This window comes from Mus caroli, chromosome 1, assembly GCF_900094665.2.
Source record: "Mus caroli chromosome 1, CAROLI_EIJ_v1.1, whole genome shotgun sequence".
NCBI classification, from domain to species: domain Eukaryota; kingdom Metazoa; phylum Chordata; class Mammalia; order Rodentia; family Muridae; genus Mus; species Mus caroli.
The window spans coordinates 58,126,909-58,135,251 of record NC_034570.1 but is presented as its reverse complement, the minus strand read 5'-3'; the positions used below and the strand labels follow the sequence as shown (position 1 = coordinate 58,135,251).

General features: G+C 40.1%; 1 pseudogene; it reads right to left on the bottom strand.

Moving 5' to 3' along the window:
- Nucleotides 1-417: 417 nt before the first annotated feature.
- On the bottom strand, nucleotides 418-911 carry LOC110301281 (annotated as a pseudogene).
- Between the last annotated feature and the right edge of the window lie 7,432 nt (nucleotides 912-8,343).

Genomic DNA, 8,343 nt, shown 5'->3' with positions numbered 1-8,343 from the left:
TGGGATTAAATGACAAAATGTATGGAAAAGCTCAGTTACTGTTTTAGTTAGGGTTTCATTGCTGTGAAGAGACACAATGGCCAAGACAACTCATATAAAGGGCTGGCTTATAGATTCAGAGGTTCAGTCCATTATCATCATGGTGGGAAACATGACAGCATGTAGGCAGACATGGTGCTGGAGAAGGAGCTGAGAGTTCTACATCTTTTTTTTTTTTCTTATTTAGTTTTTATTCATAATCATAAACTTAACTTTGCAATATAGCTAGACTTGAAGGGGAAAGAGGAAAATATGGAACCCAAAGAACTTCAGTGAGAGCAGAGATTACAGGACATTGTGAGCAGATGGGGTAGGGGTGCTCTCCTGAGCTACAGAAAGAATGGTTTGATAGGTAAACTGCCCACAAGTCAAAAGAAATTAGAGTTGTCCACAGTCGTAAATAGTGATCTTCTTGCTGGTCTTGCCATTCCTGGGTCCAAAACATTCCATGGCTTCCACAATGTTCATGATTTCTTTCCCCTTCCCAAAGACCACATGCTTGCCATCCAGCCATTCAGTCTTGGCAGTGCAGATAAAAAACTGGGAACAGTTTGTGCTTGGTCCAGCATTTGCCATGGACAAGATGCCAGGACCTGTGTGCTTCAGGATGAAGTTCTCATCCTCAAACTTCTCTCCGTAGATGGACCTGCAGCCAGTGCCATTATGGCATGTGAAGTCACCACCCTGGCACATGAATCCTGGAGTATTTGAAAGAAGGAGCCTTTATAGCCAAATCCTTTCTCTCCAGTGCTCAGAGCAGGACAGTTTTCTCCTGTCTTTTGAACTTTGTCTGAAAACAGCTCGAAAGAGACGGGGCCCAAGGGCTCATCATCGGCCGTGATGTCGAAGAACATGGTGGGGTTGACCATGGCTGCAGCAAAAGGTGAAAAGTGACAGTGGCTTTGCAAAACCAAGTTCTACATCTTAATCCAAAGGCTGCCAGAAGGAGACTGTCTCCTTTGCACTGTGTGAAGCTTGAGCACTAGCCCTCAAAGCCTGCCTATACAGTGAAATACTTCCTTCAACAAAGCCACTCCTCCTCCAATAAGGCCACACCTCTTAATGGTGCCAGTCTCTGTGGCCAAGCATTCAAACCACCACAGTTAAAAATATTGAAAGAATGGTTTAAGGATAATAATTACTGAACAGATATACTACATTAGTAGTATATAATTAGTGAATAGAAATGTTTCATACAAGCGATGATCTTTCATTTCCGTTTCCGATTTCAAATAGGAAAAACAAAACAAAAACAAAAACCAAAGATCCAAAACCAATAGCTCACACCAAAAATAACAGTGCTTTCTGGGGGGAAATTTTTGATTGAGAAAAAAACCAATTAGCACTGAGACAACATGTGAAGAGACCATTAATAAAAACAACCATTTCCAATAAATGATGGTAACTTAGACATTTAAAAAAGCATATCAACTTCCAGCTAAGTGTAGTGTAGCACACATAGGGCTTAAAAAGTAAAACTGGCTTGTTAAAGGGGCTATTCATGAAGTTAACAGATGCCTGCCAATCGTGGAGACAAGACCAGAGTGGGCAGAGACTGAGGAAGATTGTGTAAATGATCATTTTTAAGACAGAGGAGAATAGACCCATATGGTGTCCCCCTGTGGTTTGCTACACTGAGCTGAGCTAATGTATTTTATATCCAGCAGCCAGCGCTGCATGGTATGAAACATTAATGTGTTGGCAGCAAAGTCTGTGCAGATGACCCAGTGTGATGCTCTACTGACAGAATCCCTTACCAGACATAGATGGTTTGCCTCTCATTCTGGAGACAGGTTTAGAAATACAGCAAACTTGAATTTCCAATCTCAAATGAAGAGCAATAGATTATTCCTCCTCAATACACTCTTGACCCCATGATGGTTCACACATGTCATTTATGTAGACCAGTGGTTCTCACCCTCTGGGTTGTGACCCCTTTGAGGTCACATATCAGATATCCTGCATATCAGATATTTACACTATGACTCAGAACAGTAACAAAATTACAATATCAATGAAATAATTTTATGGCTTGGAGTCACCACAGCATGAGTAACTATATTAAAGGGTCGTAGCATTAGGACGCTTGAGAACCACTGATACAGACTCTGAGGTGTCTACATATCAAAAATACATAGGCAAGTTAGTTGGTATGTTTAACCTTCAGATATTCAGAGATTTAAATATAAAAATTGGACTTTCTGTTTGCTATTTCTTCAGGGCAATAATTCTATAAACCATTGGTAGGAGCCTCTCATTCAAACACTGGTTCCCTGCATTAATGGAACCTATACAAACTGCATTGGCTGATTCAATCTCACGCTCTTCGGGGCTCTGCTCACATACACCTGTGTTCAAAAGTAAGGTGTTTGTGAATTAAGGAATGCCTGCAGTTTATTTATATCTACAGGTGTTTTGTTTTTTTTTTTTTAAACGTATGGACTTCTCATTATCCCAAATGCTTTTTTCTTTCATTTAAAACTGACCTAGATCCATACTAAACAGGTCACAGATAAGTGAGATAAATGAATCCCAGGAATAGAAAAAGAAATAATGAGTTTTGTGGGCAAATCAAACATTACTCTTCTAATTCCACCATTAGCTGCTTAAAGAAGATCTGTTGGTCACCTTCGGGTAGTACATATTATAGTGCATCCTTTTTAATTTAATGTGATTTGATTGCTGTGGTTCTTGTGGAAAGACAAATATATATATAACATCAATGTATTTTTATTGGCTGCCTCATAAATAATTACTTTAACATAAGCTAATTCCTTATTGCTATAGCTTGGCATTCCATAACTAGCAGAAACAGAACTTAAAACCTTTACATCACAACTCTCTAGTTATTATTTATAATGTTGATCAGGTTATGGAAATGAAATCAATATGCATTTACATATTTGATTTTTTAATGAAGATTTTTGAATAGCTGTCTATATTATCCTAGAATATAAATTGGAGACTAAGTTGATATCCTGTATAATTCCTGTGTTTAAAAGGATTGGTTTGGAACTTGACATTCCTTCACATCTGACTCCTATGGTCTATGTTAGGACCCCACCCCTGTTCCCCAGAGTGAGTAACCCTGTGTCTTAGTTAAGGTTTCTTTGCTGTGAACAAACACCATGACCAAGGCAAGTCTTATAAAGGACAACATTTAAGTGAGGCTGGATCACAGGTTCAGAAGTTCAGTCTAGTATCATCAAAGTGGGAATATGGCAGTGTCTAGGCAGGCATGGTGCAAGCAGAACTGAGAGTTCTACATCTTTGTCTGAAGGTTGCTAGTGGAAGAATGACTTCCAGGCAGCTAGGATGAGGGTCTTAAAGTCCACATCCACACTCCAACAAGGTTACACCTCCTAATAGTGTCACCCCCTGGGCAGAGCATATACAAACCATCACACCCTGTTTCTGTCTTTGGCCATGGTAGGGGTTGTATGAGGGTTAGGCCCTATCCCAGGGAGCTCATATCTCTGAACTTGCATTATTTTGGATCTGTGTTCACTGCCCCAAGTTCACCATGTCTTATTCCAACAAAGATCAACAGTTCTGATCTAAGTCCATTACGCTAAAGGAAGATTTTTCTAAGGATGGCCACTATTTCCTCCCAGAATGAGAATGTCCTATAGAAGGTACAAAACCTACAATCTTAGCTTTTGCTCTTATGGACAAAGAGTACAAATGTAGAAGCCATACAAATATTAGTACATGAAAATTAATGTAATGGGTTCTTTTGTCCGGGTGATTTTACTTGGTTAATAGACAATTGACAAAAGCCATCTAGCATGAGGTAATCTAGTAAATTATAACTAAATATTTTTAGATCATATATATGCTAGCCCACTACACGTTGAAGCTCAGTTTACTGTTCCTTTTGATGCTATTCATATGTAGTTGTGTTTTGATAATCAGATTCAGTACCTTTCCTTTGTACCACCCCCACAATCATGATGTAACTGTTTTCTTCAAAATGACTCTAGTGGGGGCTGAAGAAGTGGAACAGTATTTGAGAGCACTTTCCGCACTTCCAGAGGACCCAGGTTTGGTTCCCAGCACCTATGTTATGTGACAGTTCATAACTGTAACTCCAGTCTCAGTGGATACTACAACCTCTTCTGAGCTCTGTGGGTACCAGACAAGCACACGGTATACAGACATACATGTGTAGGAAATTCTCATATGCATAAAACATTTTAAATTATTATAGTTCTTGAATTTGTAGCCAAAGAGTTTATGATTTTTCACCTGAGCGTCTTTCCATTGTAGCATATTTCCATAAAAGTACAGTGTGATAAATGTTTGAGCACGCTTACCCTTCCCTAAAAGGCCACCTCTCACTGGCTGAGCATCTTCAGGTGTCACATTTACCGAAGCAGCTGTCTCAAATCACTCTTTACAACTGTTTTGATTTTAGACTTTTACATCTAGTCAAGTGTATATCAAACTTCAGAAGTATCTCTCCTCTTCAAATAAGTATCGCTTTACATTTTCTTTCAAATTTTGTGCTCTATTGGTTTCTAAAACAAATTATATTCTCATTTATTCATGGTTGTTTAAAAAGCTATTGAATAGATGCATACATTTTCTCTATCTTATCTGTAAAAACATTTATTAAAAAATCATTCTTTGAGAATGTTCTGCTTGGGAAGGGAGCATGTGAGTAGCATGTAGTGTCCTGTTTGCAGTGCATGTCTTTGTGTTTTCTCAGACACCGCTGGGCCCAGGGAGTTGGGAGAGCTGCCCATTCCTTGTGATGTTATTCTTATCCAGGACCTATTGTTCCGCATGCCTTGAAACAATGTAACAATACTACAACAACAATAAAGCCATAAATAGAAGCCAACGCTGTGACAAAGGAAATGAGAGCCAGGGATGTCTCAAGTTTAGGATCAACAGTGAGCTGAAATCCACAGGGTACAGTTGTAGTTCAGTAGGTGTTGTCCTAAACATGATGACAACCTCGGGGTAAGAAGACATCTCATCTCTCTGGGTTTCCTCAACTAGAAAGAACAAGACCTGAACTAGAACATAATTTCTGAGGTCTCACCCTGCATTTGTATGCCAGGATTTTGTGACTTGTCTTCTCTAGAAACCATTACACTAGATATAAAGAAAACATTGGTTTCTATAACTGAGGCATACCTTACACATGTAGCCAGTTATCTTGTGATGTGGGTACTATGGATCATGGCATAGAGAATGCAAGGAAGCATGGAATGTGTGGTCTGCCTCCAGCAAATTGAGTGAGCCTTAAAGTTCACTACGAGGCACATTCATCAGGACAAAATACAAAGTTTGCCCCAAAGTATAATCATTTCTGTCTTGGTCTGAACTGCAAAGCCCCCTTTTACCAATGAGAGAAAAATAATCCTTAGATATGTTTATTAATTCACTTAGATGTGGATGTCCAATTTGTTTTGAAGAAAAATAACTTCTCTAGGTCTTACATCATCATATGTTTACACGACAAAGCTACTTTAAGCACGTTGGAAATGTTCAAGGGGAAAGCAGAAACAAGACAAAAAGAGACAACGGCACCAAATCCCACAACCTAGGATTCATACTCCCGGATTGCTCAGGTAAAAAGCTATTTTAAGAGAGAGCAGGTAGATAAAGGGCTTCATTAGAGCATATCATCTCAAACTTATCCTTTTAAGCAGTAAGAAGTGATTTTAATTTGACTAAAATTTAGCACAAAGAAGAATAAATTGAAGAGAAATGGAAGACTTTGCTGACCCAACATGCTTCCTGTGGATGGCAGCAGCAGGAGACCTCTGCCCCAGTTTGTCCCCTGTATTTATGGTTATACATAAGGAGGAGCAGAAGTCAAAACACTGAATGATAAACTTCCCCTAACACACACACACACACACACAACTTTTTCTTTCGCTATGATGTAAATTGTTACATCTGAATAACTCCATTCAAGCATGGGGACAGAAACTTCTGAGGCCAAAACTAGAGAAAGGAGCCCATATGCTACCGTTTAACATGTGAGCCTTGTGGAATTTCTGGAAAGTTCACACTGTGGCTCTAGGTTATAAGCAGTGCATGCCATGTGCTCCTCTGCCCACACAAAATCAATGACTTTAAAAAACCATAGGGTGGCACAATGGACAGATGTACATTCAATGCAGTAAAGATCTGCCCAGATCCCTTGCCCGACTCTGTAAGATCGTGCGCATGGAGAACACAACTCATTAGAAGAGAGTGAAGCGTAAAGCTAGTCTGACAAAAGCTCTTTGGGGAGAATGCTCTACAATGCACACACTGCACTCACAAGTGGAACAAGTCCATAGCTTTCAGAAGAATGCAGGTGTGCTTCGAAGATGCATGCTCTAAGCTACCTCAAGAGGAGCACCTCCTCAAGAGTCCTACCCTAGGTGGCAGATACAGGACCAGCCTGGGAATCCTGTGTCAGTATCTGTCAGTTGGTTCCTTCCCACGCTTTCTATCCCTCCTTCCCAGAGAGGCTGGGAAGTCCATATGGAACACTGTTATCCCAGAGAAGCCAAATCCCAGAGACATAGTGGAATAATGCAACTCACGTGGAGAAGTCACCTTGTCCCACTTATTTCAATTCCTAAGTTAATGTTCTCCATTTCCCGTGTTTAGTACATTTTTTGTGGGAAATTTCTCAAATATACACTCTGAATTAAAGGAGAAAGTGTCTCCACCAACTGGTTCAGGACAGGCATTCGTGATTCCTGATGGATTCATGTAAATCCTCACGCCTCGTCAGTACATGACCTAAAGGGAAAAACATAAATAGGTTCTGAAATCCTCCCACGCAGCCTATTTACTCGATTGCTTTGCTTTGCTAAGAAATTGCCTCGTGTAGACCTTTAAAACACTTATTAGAATATTTATCAGTTATTAATGCATATGTGCATGTGTGCATTCACAGAAAGAAGCTAGCTCTCTACTTACTTCCTGCTGGGACTAATTTAGGTTATAATATCTTGTATGTGGATTTGAAAATAACCAAGTCCAAGAAAATCCAATAACCAAGGAGGGAAGCCTCCCTCACTCTGGAAGGGAAGCCTGATCAGCCAAGAAGAGGTGCTGATGTGGAGCTCGCTGCCTGCTACATTTGAGTTCCTGGATTCAAAGAGTCAGCCTCTTAATAATTCAGACATAGAACCAGTATTGCCCATCACTGAATGAATGGGTATACAAGTGCCACCACAACAAAATGCCACAGACTGGCTGGCTTCAATGCAGAAATAATTTTTCCCATAGTTCAAGAAGCTGCAATCCAAGTTCAAGGCATTGTCAAGATCAGCTTCTTCTGAGCTCATTGTCTCTGTCTCTCTCTGTCTCTCCCCCTCTCTGTGTATCTCTCTGTCTCTCTGTGTGTCTCTCTCTCTCTGTCTCTTTCTCTCTATCTCTCTCATTTATATGGAATCACTTTTTCCTTGTCTCTTCTTCTAGTCTCTCTCTGTGTCTGAGAAGGTCACAAGTCACAGTAGTTTAGGGTCTATACTAATGACCTCATTTTAATTCAGTTACCTCCTGTCCCCAAACACAGTCACATCTGAGGCTCTGGAAGTTAGGTTTTCATCATCTGAATGTGTGCGAGGTATAATTTAAATCCGTAAAGTGTAGCATTCCTTAAGGGGGTGGCTCCCTGGCCACCCTGACTGCAACTGCTAAGTCAGAGCTGAAATGGCGCTGGAGAGGAGCTTTCTTTCACCAGCACTGTCTTTACAAGGCTTTGTGAAGCTTTGCGAAGTGCTTTGTTGTGTCGTTATTAAAGAGTTTGTTGCTCTCTGTGCCAGAGATGGCTGTATTCCAGCAAGGATTGGAGAGTTTCCTGTGCCAATTCTGTAACGAAGGAAAGAGAGAACAGAAAATTGGGTATATTAGGACTTCCAATCATAGCTATAAGATAGTCGGGAGCGCAGGTTTTAGTCCCATTTGGAGGTTTCATTTGCATGGGAAGAATGTTATTTATGGGTTAATGTAAAGTTTGAATATTTTCCTCCTCATTCAATCCAACCTGGAGGGACTTGAATTTGAATGCTCTGAAATACAATGAAGAGAGTTAAAATCCAATGGGTTTGCTAAGTTATCATGCAAGATCCCCTTGCTGGCACTTGCAGTATTTTCTTTGGCTGACCAAGTACTTTTCTCCCTGGAAAGTAAACAGAAAACAGCTGTCCAATAAATGGGTCAGAGCAAACGTATTTGGCCAGGTGCAGGATAAATAGTTCATAGATTGGCTAAAATTGCCCTAAATAAAACAAAAGAAATCTCTTGAGTCATACAGACCCAACCTAAAGACTTAAAGACAAAAAA